This window comes from Aedes albopictus, chromosome 3, assembly GCF_035046485.1.
Source record: "Aedes albopictus strain Foshan chromosome 3, AalbF5, whole genome shotgun sequence".
Lineage (NCBI taxonomy): Eukaryota > Metazoa > Arthropoda > Insecta > Diptera > Culicidae > Aedes > Aedes albopictus.
Window position 1 is genome coordinate 279293605 of NC_085138.1, and position 12100 is coordinate 279305704.

Sequence of the window (12100 nt, forward strand, 5' to 3'; positions counted from 1 at the left end):
GGTGACTTAGAGTTGGTAAACACTGCAACGCAATTGAAGATCTACCATCAAACACGCTTGATTTTGGGGTTAGTAATAATCGATTATTCACGAGTTGAAACGTACGCAACAAATTCAGCTTCCGTTTTGCCTCCAACACAAATTTTCAAGATCATATCATTATCTGTTATCAATTGTGATAGAGAGAAATCGCCACGACTTCATTGTTGCTTGTTTTGTGCCTCTTCTGTTTGAAAATTCTTTTCTCTGGTTGCGAGCATTGTGAGGAAATAATATAGTTTTTCTCTAAAAACTGCAGATGGCGGCCAAATTTAATAAAGATAGCCGACAAAATTTTTTATGACTGCAAATTTTAGCTTTATTGTTTTTATTATTTACTAAAATAAAACATCATTTTATTTTGAGGGGTTGGTTTGTATAAACTTTCCAGTAAGGGATCATCCATGAGTGACGTAGCTTTTTGGGGGGGAGGGCATTTGTGATATTGTGACGAAGTGTGATGATAGGGGGGTAAGGGTTTATGAGATGCTACGTAGCTTTCTACTAAGCCCATTAAAAAAAAGTACTTCGTAATTAATTACATTTTTACTTGCATTATCATTTTCCAGTGAATCAAAAAAAATATTGCATCAAACATTAATAATTTACATTATCTTTTTTCAAACACATGCAGTTATCGGACGCAACAGCTGCAACTGAGAAAATCCTGCGTAAAGAATGATGTATTGTGTATTGCGGATTTTTAGAAAGAAATCCACCCTGCGGTAGCTGCTAAGTTCTACCGCGGCGAAGTCCTATGTCCTATCGTAGCCAAGCAAAACATTCTTCCATTGAAAAAGATCGCTAAATGCTAGTATGCTTGCAAAGTGAAATACATTTAAAAAGTAACAACAAACAATGGTCATCAGACGCGACGTTTCAGAGAAAATCAGTAGTCTAACAACTAACTTCTGAAAACATTCAAAAGGAACTGGAGGAATCCCAGAAGGATTCGCTGACGAAACTCCTGGAGGAATCTTGAAAATAAATCATAGAAAAATCCAAAAAGAAATTTCGTGATGAATTCCAGGTGATACTTTTGGAGAAATCTAGAACAAATTTCTGGAAGAATCTCAGAAGGAGTTATTTGTAGAGTCTTACAAGGATTTCCAGGAGAAATGCTAATTCAAACTCCGGAAGTAATTCTTTGAGGGATCTCTGAAGGAATACAAGCAGGGGGAATTCTAAGGGAAATTCTTGGAGAAATCCCAGAAGGAAGGGCGGGAGGGATTTAAAAAGAGAGGAATTCTCAAAAATGTGAATCTCAAAAGAAACTTTTTGGGCAATTCCAGAATTAACTTTTGGAATAATTTCAGAAGAAACTCCTGCAGGGTTCTCTAAATATCATTATTGACTATTATTCAAATGAAACCAATTCAATATTATTACAAGATTTATTAGTGAGTGACTGAAAGCGAACGGTGCCTATGTTTTCTTGCTATTATTGGTTTTTCATAACATTCGTTAAACAAATAAGATGAAATTTAAATTAGAACTAAGTTTCGTGATATTTTTTTAACATGAAACATTTGTTAAGGGGGGGGGGGGGGATGGTGTGTTTTGCATTTGATTGCACATAAGACAAAGTGTAAAATAAGAACCAGTCTCAAAAAGAATTACTCATATTAGAATTCTAAAGTTATCGTTCTATGCATTATCTAGAAATGTGATCTGCGTATCTAACCAGAGATAAATAAAATAAATATGTGTAAATAAGCATCCCAAACTGGTAACGTAACAATAATCAACCCAAATCGATACCCACGGTTTGAAACAATCATAAAAAAAACATCTTCATTCTCACCTCAGATGATGCTGGGTGTGTCATAGAAAACGAACCTCCCCATTACCCAGTTTTCGCGATTGGTAATAAAACCGCTGCATCCGTACCTCAACCTTCGGAGCAAATCAAATCATTCAGTCCAACTTCGGTGTAATCAATCTTCATTTTCGTGCCAATATAAATCAATTACCGCCCCTAGCGAGTAGAATTTATACCCTCCGCAGTAGCACCCAAGGCACAGAATTCCGCTATACACACGGCTAACAAATCTGCGGAACTTGATTCTTTTGATTTCCACAAAAATAATCATAAAATTGAGTCAGATGGATCCGTTTGCCAAACAGCGAGTTACAGAGCAAGCTATCTTCCTATGGAAAGATAAGAATTCTCCATTCCCGTTTGTCGGTTTTGTTTTTGCTTCATCGGAACAAGTCAACTCAGCAGATTTGAGCGACTTGGAGCATATCGCAACTGCTAGTCCTTTGAGAAATCATAGGAACGAAGTAAGCCAATATCCCAGTGCAGTCAATAAAATTTCATATGGTTATGTAGATAACAGTTCGGATCCAAAAAAAGAGCAGTATTATTAAAGTGATATGATGTTTGAAGACGTTATGGCATTTGGTGGGTCCACCAGAAATCTGTTTTGGATTTAAAATAGTTTTTCTTTTTCACAGTTTTGTTATAAATCAATGCTTCAGATATGTTTTATAGATATGAAATATCATGGAAATAATCTCACCTTTTTTGCATGTGGGTTTCTGTAATGATACCATGTTAAACATGTTCGGTGGAATTTGAATTAAAGATTAGCACTGAGAAGACTCTGTTCTTCTTGGATAAACAGAACGTCACAGTTGAAGCCAAAAAGGCCGATATTCCTCACACATCTCCCTAAAAGGGCACCTTTAACATAATCCACCTATAAATTCCAACTGCGGCGAACCGTTCCTATACCTGAGGTTGCGGACATTTATGTTCCGCTGCCCTCCATTAAATGTTGTGGTTTGACCAGCGTGAGAAAAAAAAACTCACGAATTGATACCGTCTGCTATGGAAGGCCAGAATCGCACCTCCAAACCCCCACTCCAAAGCAGGCGAGAATGCGATATTTTTCTGTTTTATTGCGGATTTTTATTTCCTGCCACCGAAAAGTCTGCAACCACACCCTCCTCCCAGCACCATGGATGCCTTTTTTTCCGGGAACTTTTCTTAAACAACCATAATATAGACGTGCTCGCGACCACGAATAAGCGTAGGCAGTAATTTCCACTTTTCACACCGTTTTTGTTTCGGAGTTTCCCGCTCGAGCTGCTGTTTCCTTCCTGCTGGGTTTTGCAATAACTGCTGCAGCCTACTGGTTTCTGACGATATGATTACGACGGACGATATCTTGTACTTCGGAGGGAAATAAAAAAAAAATGTATATTTCCACGTACAACATAATCATTGGCCGGGAATATTACGGTAACAATTGGACTTTTTGCAAAGTAGACCGTGTTACAAGAGGAAAGCAAGAAGTCGCCCTTGAGAGTGAGAACACAAAAATGCGTATACATTTGGAACGCTTTTCATTTTTTTAATGCCCACCATTATTTGTACTCAGGCTTCTAAGGTCAATAATATTTCGAAGTTTGACCCCTATAGAGTTGTTTCAGTTGAAACCGTTGCATTTTTTCAATCTAAATATCTGCTCATCATTTGCCGTACGAAGCATCGTGTACGGCTTTAATTGCAATGTTTGGGTCAATTTGGTTAAACACGTTTACCAGTTTAACACTAAACTAGCTCTACAAAGTATTCTATAAGTTACTATCAGTACTTACCATCTACCAGGTATTCGTCAAAAAACGTTCGATAACATTGGATCGAATTTCATTCCTATAAAAGAAAAAGAAAAAAAATCAAATTATTTACGAGAATGGCGACACTTATGTTCGATGGCAAACACATGGTTCGAGAAATCTAATATATCTAGACTGTTCCAGAAGCACATCTATGCATTGCGAGAAAATAATATTATAAGAACTATGTTTATATTTTTGTTTTAATTTATTCCAAGTACATTCTTTGATATCTGTAAAGAGCTAGTAGGTTTAATGTATAACTAGTTTTATGAACAAAATATTCATTACAAAAACACAAACCACGCTGAATAGGTTAGCTGTTGGGCATTACTCCGCCGAAGATTCGATGGCATAAAGTTAATGGTCACAAGTTTTCAAGCGGCATACATGCGGCAGTGTGTGACGAAGATTCGGAAGTTCACTTGTCCAAATTTTGTTAGTTGACACAAAAAGGAAACAGTGTGCGTGAAACATTCAGAAATTTGCATGCCGCGAATTTGTTATTCGGCATAAAAAAGTAAATCAAGCCTAACTTTACCAAACACCGTATGTAACATATGTAAACAAAAAAGAGAAAAAAAATATACCTTTTTAACAACATGTTTTGTAAGGCTGTAACGGTTCTTCGTCACTGGGTCAGAAAGTCATAACAAAATTTGCTACATCCCCAACAAAATTTGCTAAATTCTTCCTTGGAGTCATTGACCTCCGATACTCCGCACAGCTCAGCACCATTTTTCGTATCCATTTTCTTCTACCTGTGGTCGCCAGTTCACTGAAAAGAAATAGAACCAAATCAGCCTAACATAATTTCGATACTAGTTAAATATCTATGACCTCTCGAAGTTCGCTCCATAGTCCATCAAGTTTAGCTAAGTAAACTAAGTAAGTTATTTCTATACTTTTTCACTATATTTCACACTTTCGAATATTCCGCGACGAACCGCAACCATATCGATACGCGACGATTCGACAGACTGACTGACAGCACAGAGTACGCAGGAAAAGGGAACCTTGAGAGACGTTGAGTGACGAGAGAGAAGCTGTAAGTTGATGAGAGTACCGTCGTTGAACGTGATACCGGATCTTTGTTAGGTAGTGTAGTTTTGAATAGAATGAGGAGGAATTTAAGGATGGTTATTCAGATTGGTTTTTGAGTACCTTTTCGGATGGTTATCTGAAATAAGGAACCAAGAGTTCTAGTTCGGCGCATTTCGCTACGCTGTATGGTTAAATTTCCTTTATTCGTTTGGTTTTGTTTGTTGCGGATAGTAATCTGCTTCGATTCACGATGGTGGATTATTTGTTGAAAACGAGAAGAATAGGAAGGGAAGCAAGTGTGATGTGAGTGATCCGTAAAGAAAAAGACGATTTTGGTTCTGTGAATAATCGAAAAGTGTTACCGTAAATAATATCAATAGATGTAATATATATAAAAAAAAAAAAACAAGTATAGTGTCTAGTATATATGTTCAACGTAATAGTGAATTCCTTGTTAGCGAAGATTTTACTTCTGCTTATTGTATAGTTCAAAACAATAAGCTATGAAGTCGCATTTGGATTACGAGGAGGTAAGAGTATAATTCTGTTTTCTTTTGGTTCTGCTCAAAACTAAACTTAATTATTTGAAAAAAATATATATATTTAAATACATTTTTTGTCGGGTAAGGGGGAAATGTAACGTGGTTACAAGAAACACCAGTTCAGAATTTTATAACACGATTTCATTTTTTACGCTATTTAAAAAAACTAAGTTTGCACATGGGGCCAGCAAGGGTTAAACGATAATTGACGAATTTCGCGCCAACTCGACCAGTGGTTGGCAACACCCTCTCAGAATCGAATGAAACTTGGTGGGCATAAAGACTAGGTTTTTATAAGCAACTTTGCATACTTAAATTTTCGAAAATTTCCTAGAGTAACATTTGAAGAGGGCCTTACTCTTTTTCGAAGAATTTTTTAAAATCGATGTAACTCAAAAATGACAAGACCTATAGAAAAGTGTTGTATGGGGGACTTTTAGAGAATTGTCCAAGCTTTCATGAAAAAATATTTTAAAAATTCTAAATGCATTTTTACACGCTAAAAAATATATTTTTAAAATTAAAAGTCAATTTACAGAAAATGCCCACTTTTTTATGTTTTGAATTTTTTTTCCAAGAAAGTCAATATTGTTGCCTAACTTTCCTCCATACATCACAAAATGGGCACTTTTAAGGAAAAAAAGTTTTTCTAACAAAAACTTTTTCATGTTATTTTTTTTAGCGTGTTGCGCATTAACTCGTACAGGATGTATCAAGAATCCTTATACCCATTTAATAACACTCAATGGGCATTACAACTTTGTTTGATTGGGTGCCTTCTTTTTCTTGGCGTTACATCCCAACTGGAATAGAACCTGTTTCTCAGCTTGTTTTGATATCTGAATGCTTAAAACAGCATTCTGTTTGCTGAAATTGTATTATTGTGTGCCTAGAACCAGTGAACTAACATCATTATTAGAAGCGAATGATAAAGAATCGGTTTTATTTCAACAATGGCTAACCACTGATCGATGCAATTTGGAAACTATTACTAAGACTATAGACGAGTTTGTTCCGTATTTTGTAGAACAAGTTGATAAGCTTATAACTCATGATTTCATTTATAAAGAACAATCCTCAATTTTGCGGGATAAAAAAGAATCTCTTAAACAGGGTGAAGTATTAACAATTTGTGACTTTTCAGAAAATTATTCATTTATCATTCAAAATTCAGCTCAAGGTTACCATTGGAATAATTCTCAAGCTACCATTTACCCCTTTGAAGTGTACTACAGAAAAGAAAATAAGTTGGAAAACTTGAGCTTTATAATAATATCTGAAGTACTTACACACGATACAACAGCAGTTCAGTTATTTATATCAAAACTGCTGGATTTCATTAAACAATCGATTGATTTCTCAAAAATTACTTTCATGTCAGATGGAGCAGCAGCTCATTATAAGAACAAAAAAAAATTTGCCAGTTTGTGCAGTTTTCGGTCCAATTATGGATTGGAAGCAGAATGGCACTTCTTCGCAACTTCACATGGCAAAGGTTCATGTGACGCTGTTGGAGGTACTTTCAAGCGAATGGCAAAACGAGCAAGTCTTGCTCGAGATTATGGAAACACAATCACAACTTCTCGAGAACTGTATGACTGGGCAGTTAAACAGTCAGATATACATATAACAAAATTGAATTTCTGCTTTATTTCAAATGAACAATATGCAAAAATGACGGATGAACTTGAAGAACTATACACATACAGTCACGTAAAAACAATACCTGGTACACAAAAATTTAATTCATTTGTGCCAATTTCTGAAAATCAAATTGAAGTGAAGAAGTTTTCGAATTCAAAAGATAATCCAAAAAAGTTTACTTTGTTTCAGATAGACTAAAGATCTAATATTCAAAAAACGTTACAATAGGATGTATAAAAGAAGGATGTATATATTGTAGAAAAGAAAATAATTGAATACAAATATACATATGTACATATTTCATCAATACACAAGCGTTTTCATTGATATAAAACCCTAAAAGCAAATTTGTCTTGAACCCTTTCCAATATCAAGCACGTTTTCAATGTCAAGCACGTTAAGATATTAAAAAAGTAGTTGAGCCCATTAAGTTTTAATGGATTGTCATTAGGATTCTGGATACATTACTGTACGAGTTAATGCACAACACGCAAAAAAAAAATAAAATGAAAAAGTTTTTTTTAGAAAAATTATTTTTCCTTAAAAGTGCCCATCTTGTGATGTATGGAGGAAAGTTAGGCAACTATATTGTCTTTCTTGGGAAAAAAATTCAAAACATAAAAAAGTGGGCTTTTTCTGTAAATTGACTATTAATTTTGAAAAGATATTTTTTAGCGTGTAAAACATTTTTTTATATTTTTTAAATATGTTTTCTTGAAAGATTGGACAATTCCCTAAAAGCCCCCCATACATCACTTTTTTGTACAACTTATCATATTCGAGTTATATTTTTTGTGAAAAAAACGGCTAATGCGCAACACTCTAAAAAAACTAACATGAAAAAGTTTTTGTTAGAAAAACTTTTTTTCCTTAAAAGTGCCATCTTGTGATGTATGGAGGAAAGTTAGGCAACAATATTGACTTTCTTGAAAAAAAATTTCAGAACATAAAAAAGTGGGCATTTTCTGTAAATTGACTTTTAATTTTAAAAATATATTTTTTAGCGTGTAAAAATGTGTTTAGAATTTTTAAAATATTTTTTCATGAAAGCTTGAACAATTCTCTAAATGTCACCCATACATCACTTTTTTGTACATCTTATCATATTCGAGTTATTTTTTGTGAAAAAAAAACGGTTAAAGAACTTTGACTCTTTTTAAATGTTAGTCTAGGTTAATTTTGAAAAAACAAAATACGCAAAGTTGCTTGAAAAGGTAAAGTCTTGAAACCTACAAAAATTCATAACATTCTGAGGGGGTGCTGCCAACCCCGAAGACGAGTTGGTGCGAAATTCGTCAATTCCTAAATTTTTATATGCGCCCCTAGTGGTGGGAGATGCAACCAATAATTTAAATCTTTCGCTTGGTAAGTTGTTATGTTCATTTCATCACTTAAGAATGATGATCATCAGGCTCATCAGTTAGATGCCCAACTGATGAGCTGTTTATCAAAAAATACAATAGCTCTGGGGCTTCGCGTCGGTTTACTATTGAACAAAGCATTTTCGATCAAGTATTCTCAGTTCGATCATTGGAATAGTTGGACGTGTTGAAACCAAAATTGTAAAAACCAGAAGAAGTGAAACTAAATCCAAGTGTGGAACATTTTTTAAAGCAAAATTAAACAATAAACTGTGGAAAATACTGTTTATCGATAGGCCCTATGAAAAGTTTTTGTATAGATCTCCCGAAAAGTGTATCAAAAACTGAAAAACTGCGTACTAGTGTACTGCAGGTGCAGAATTCCCTCGAGGACCAGGACACCCTCATCCTTCAAGTGAAGGTGTCTGTGCAGGGCACAGGGGATAACGGAACGCAATCGTTATTCCTAGGGACGAATCCGAAGCCCGGCGGCTTGTAGGCCTGCCCTCGTCGTCGAGCCAGCATTCGACCCTTGCGTGTCCTAGGGCCCAAGGCCATTCACGCCTTTTAGGAGTTGGTCGGTCGCCAATACTCCACATCAAACTCCTCGGTCTCGAAGGGAACTACACGGAAACCCCTCCACGTGGGCGGGACGTATAATCGGCTTCGAACGGACAGCCGCCGAACAGTGACGCAATAATCAGCACTGTTTTTACTGATCTCACCTTGCTGTGCCGCTGTATCGATCGGCTACGTGGTAGAGCAGCCACCCAAGTACTTGCTCGTGTATTTGCTGAGAGTGAGTGCCACCCTTGAGACGTTGTCCCTCACCGCTCACCGTCGCCGAAGATCCACTGTTGGTGGGTGACTGAGCTCCACTATCGTTGTCGTGTGAACCTGGACAGGAACGCCCCCACCGTGCCACTGTAAAGTAACCACTGAGGAACCGCCAGCATGCTGCTAAAACCAGGTCAGATCTAATAGATTAAGATATACACATTCGCAATCACCTTACCCTAGAACATCAAAGAGAGCGTATAGCTATATTTTGTTTTTTTTTGAAAATCATGCTCTAGAGCTTAGAAGATAAGTGAATTTTATCTACAGGATAGGCCTAAATATAATGAGAGGAATGAGAAAGGTTGATCGTTCATTGATTCGTGAGTTGAAACCGTTTTGCCCTCTAAGTTGATCCTCGTTGTTGGGTGATTTTTTTGAACGGCATTTGCTTTGCGATTGGTTCGGGATTTGTCTAAGATCTGCTAACGACTCGCCTTGAGGAATCTCGCCGGGGTAAACCTTGGTGATCCACATGTAAGTGGACTTTGCCTACTTACTTGGCGCATAAGTGGAATCAGCTGTTATGACTTTGTGACCCAGTGACGAAGAACCGTTACAAGGCAATTGTTGGGACAGTCTCGGAAATTTATGCGGACGATCATATAGCGTGACTCGTATTTTTGCTCCACATGAGTCAGCTTTTTAGCTGCAATTTTATTTTAGTTAATTCACCTTTAATTTAAACATATAATCGTGATATTACTTACATTTCTAGTCCTAGGCTTTAAACCTGTCCACTGTCCAACAATTTGTGTCGATTTTAACTAGATTTTAACTATTTTAGGATAAGTTTTACTAATTCAATGTTCTAGCTTTAAGCGAAATCGTATTTTTGTGTTGTGTATGCATGTAGCTAGGTAGGAAAATTCAATTATATTGCATGACACCCATTTGACACAATCTCGTACATTGGCAATTCCTATATACTATGGTCTCCTGCTGCGAGTGGATCGAGTGACCCTTTCGCACCGGGGTGCTGATTTCTCGTCGTTCGGAACAGCAATCTTATTTAGTTATGTCCAAGTTATTGGAATATATCCACAAGATAACATTTCAATAATAAATTTTGTTGTAGAACAAGTTTAGTTATTACTCTATTATAAAGAATGTACACCCGAGCAGAGGAGAATAGCAAATTAATAACTTCGAAATCACAAAACCTGGTTTTATATCTAGCTTTGTTATTCTTAAGTTATCAACAAATAGCTTTTCCATAACAAATTTTGTTGGGCAATCTCATTTTGTTATAATCAAGCTATTGATATACATTCATTAAATTACATTTCAATAACATGTTTTGATGAAGTACAAGTTTTGTTATTGTTGATTACGCAATAGTAACAGGTTTTGAAATCAAAGTAAGATTATTCGAGATTTACGTAGTTTACTTTGTTTTCCACAATTAGGGAGTATGCGCGTGCATGTTTCACGTCAGTTCCCCTTCTTACTATTTCTAGCACTACATCCACCGACGATTAGTCGGTGCTACATCTTTACTGGGTCAGAGTCGGCTTCTAGGCTTACCCAGCTAACATAAAGTCGTAAACGATATTGAATAAGATGCTAAAGTGGAGGCCATATGCGTACCTGCTTCCATTTAATCGCGTGTTAAGTGTACACATATCGCCTCCACTTTTGCATCCTATTCATCATCATATGCGATCATGTGTTGACTGGGTAGTGTTTTAATAGATTTTCGACAATTGGCTTCTCAAACGGTGTTGAGATAATTTCATATTCTGAATCTGCACACAAAATTGGGCCGAAATCCAAATATTCATGATTTTTAATCCCGGGAACCTGTTTGAAAATCAATTTGAAGTTTGTATGGGAGCGATTTGGTGAATCACCCCTCGTCGGATTTTGTATTGTATGTAGCTGTCAAGCTGTTGCCCAGCTCTCTATCAAAATGTGATTTAGAAAAATCTCTTAGAAATTGATTTTAGGTACAAAAAAAAGTTCTAAAAATCTGAAAAATATCATACTAGCTCAGAAAAAGATGCTCTTTCGTGTAAAATCAAAAAATCAATATTTCCTTTTGAATTAAAAAACCCAATTTTGACCTGTCCCTTAGTATTGTTTTATTGTTGTATTCAGTTGAGAAGAAAATTTCTAAACGAATCCTCTTTAGAATTCCTTTAATAATATTCGGAAAACACATTTGAAAGTTCTGGAGGAATCCATCGATAAATCCCTGTAGAAGTCTTCAAAAGAACTTCTGGCACGATCTTTCGAGAAATTTCAAAAGTATTTCTTCTGCGCAACTATTAGAACTCTTGGCTGAACTGCTGAAGAATTCATAAAAAAACTCCTGGTGATTCTCAATCAATCAATCAATTACAACAAAGTTTTCAGAAAAATTGAAATAATCTATGAAATATTTCTGCAAAACTGTTGAGCATTTTGAAAAAATCCACTTGGTAAAAAAAAAAACAAAACGAAAGCCTGCTATCGACTGCTACCGACGGCCCATCTATTTCAAACATAATTACGTGTTGATTTCAAAGCCGTGCTCCGAAAACCACTAGAGTAGAAGAGTGTACAGCTGGAAGTCGAAGCTTATTCGAAAATATAGAAATTACCCAAAATAAATTATCTTGCGTTGTGGTTAATCTACTTCAAATTTGAATTGAAAATTGAATACAGTACACAGTAAAAATTTCTGAGAATTACACCCGACGTAAACAAATTTGACGTTTAAACTTCTATCCTATCTCACTGAATTTTACATTATACTATTTTTTGTATGGAATTTTGAACGCAAGCTTCATACTGAGAGCAACCTGTAAATTTGAAAACAGATGGAAAAAGGTGTGCGATATGACGGGGTCCTTTTGTTACAGGTTATATGATGTAACAGTTTTTAACTGTGTATTTTTCGTTAGTTTGAAAATACTTCTTACGTCAGAGTGATGAAACTGATGGTATAGGCGCTGTGAGACAAAGTGAATAATTTTATATAATAAGAATGATAACTTACTAAGTTACGAGTTTGATATCATA

At 35.8% G+C, this 12100-nt stretch overlaps 1 protein-coding gene across 8 annotated transcripts in view; it reads right to left on the reverse strand.

Annotated features, from left to right (window-relative positions):
- The window catches only part of LOC109420362 (protein Fe65 homolog), a 408519-nt gene that overhangs the window by 212666 nt on the left and 183753 nt on the right, over window positions 1–12100 (reverse strand). For all 8 annotated transcript variants that reach the window (XM_062860991.1, XM_062860996.1, XM_062860992.1 and 5 more), the window contains exon 3: window positions 3649–3703. The gene's annotated coding sequence lies outside the window, so the exon portion shown is untranslated. The remainder of the gene's footprint in view (window positions 1–3648; window positions 3704–12100) is intronic.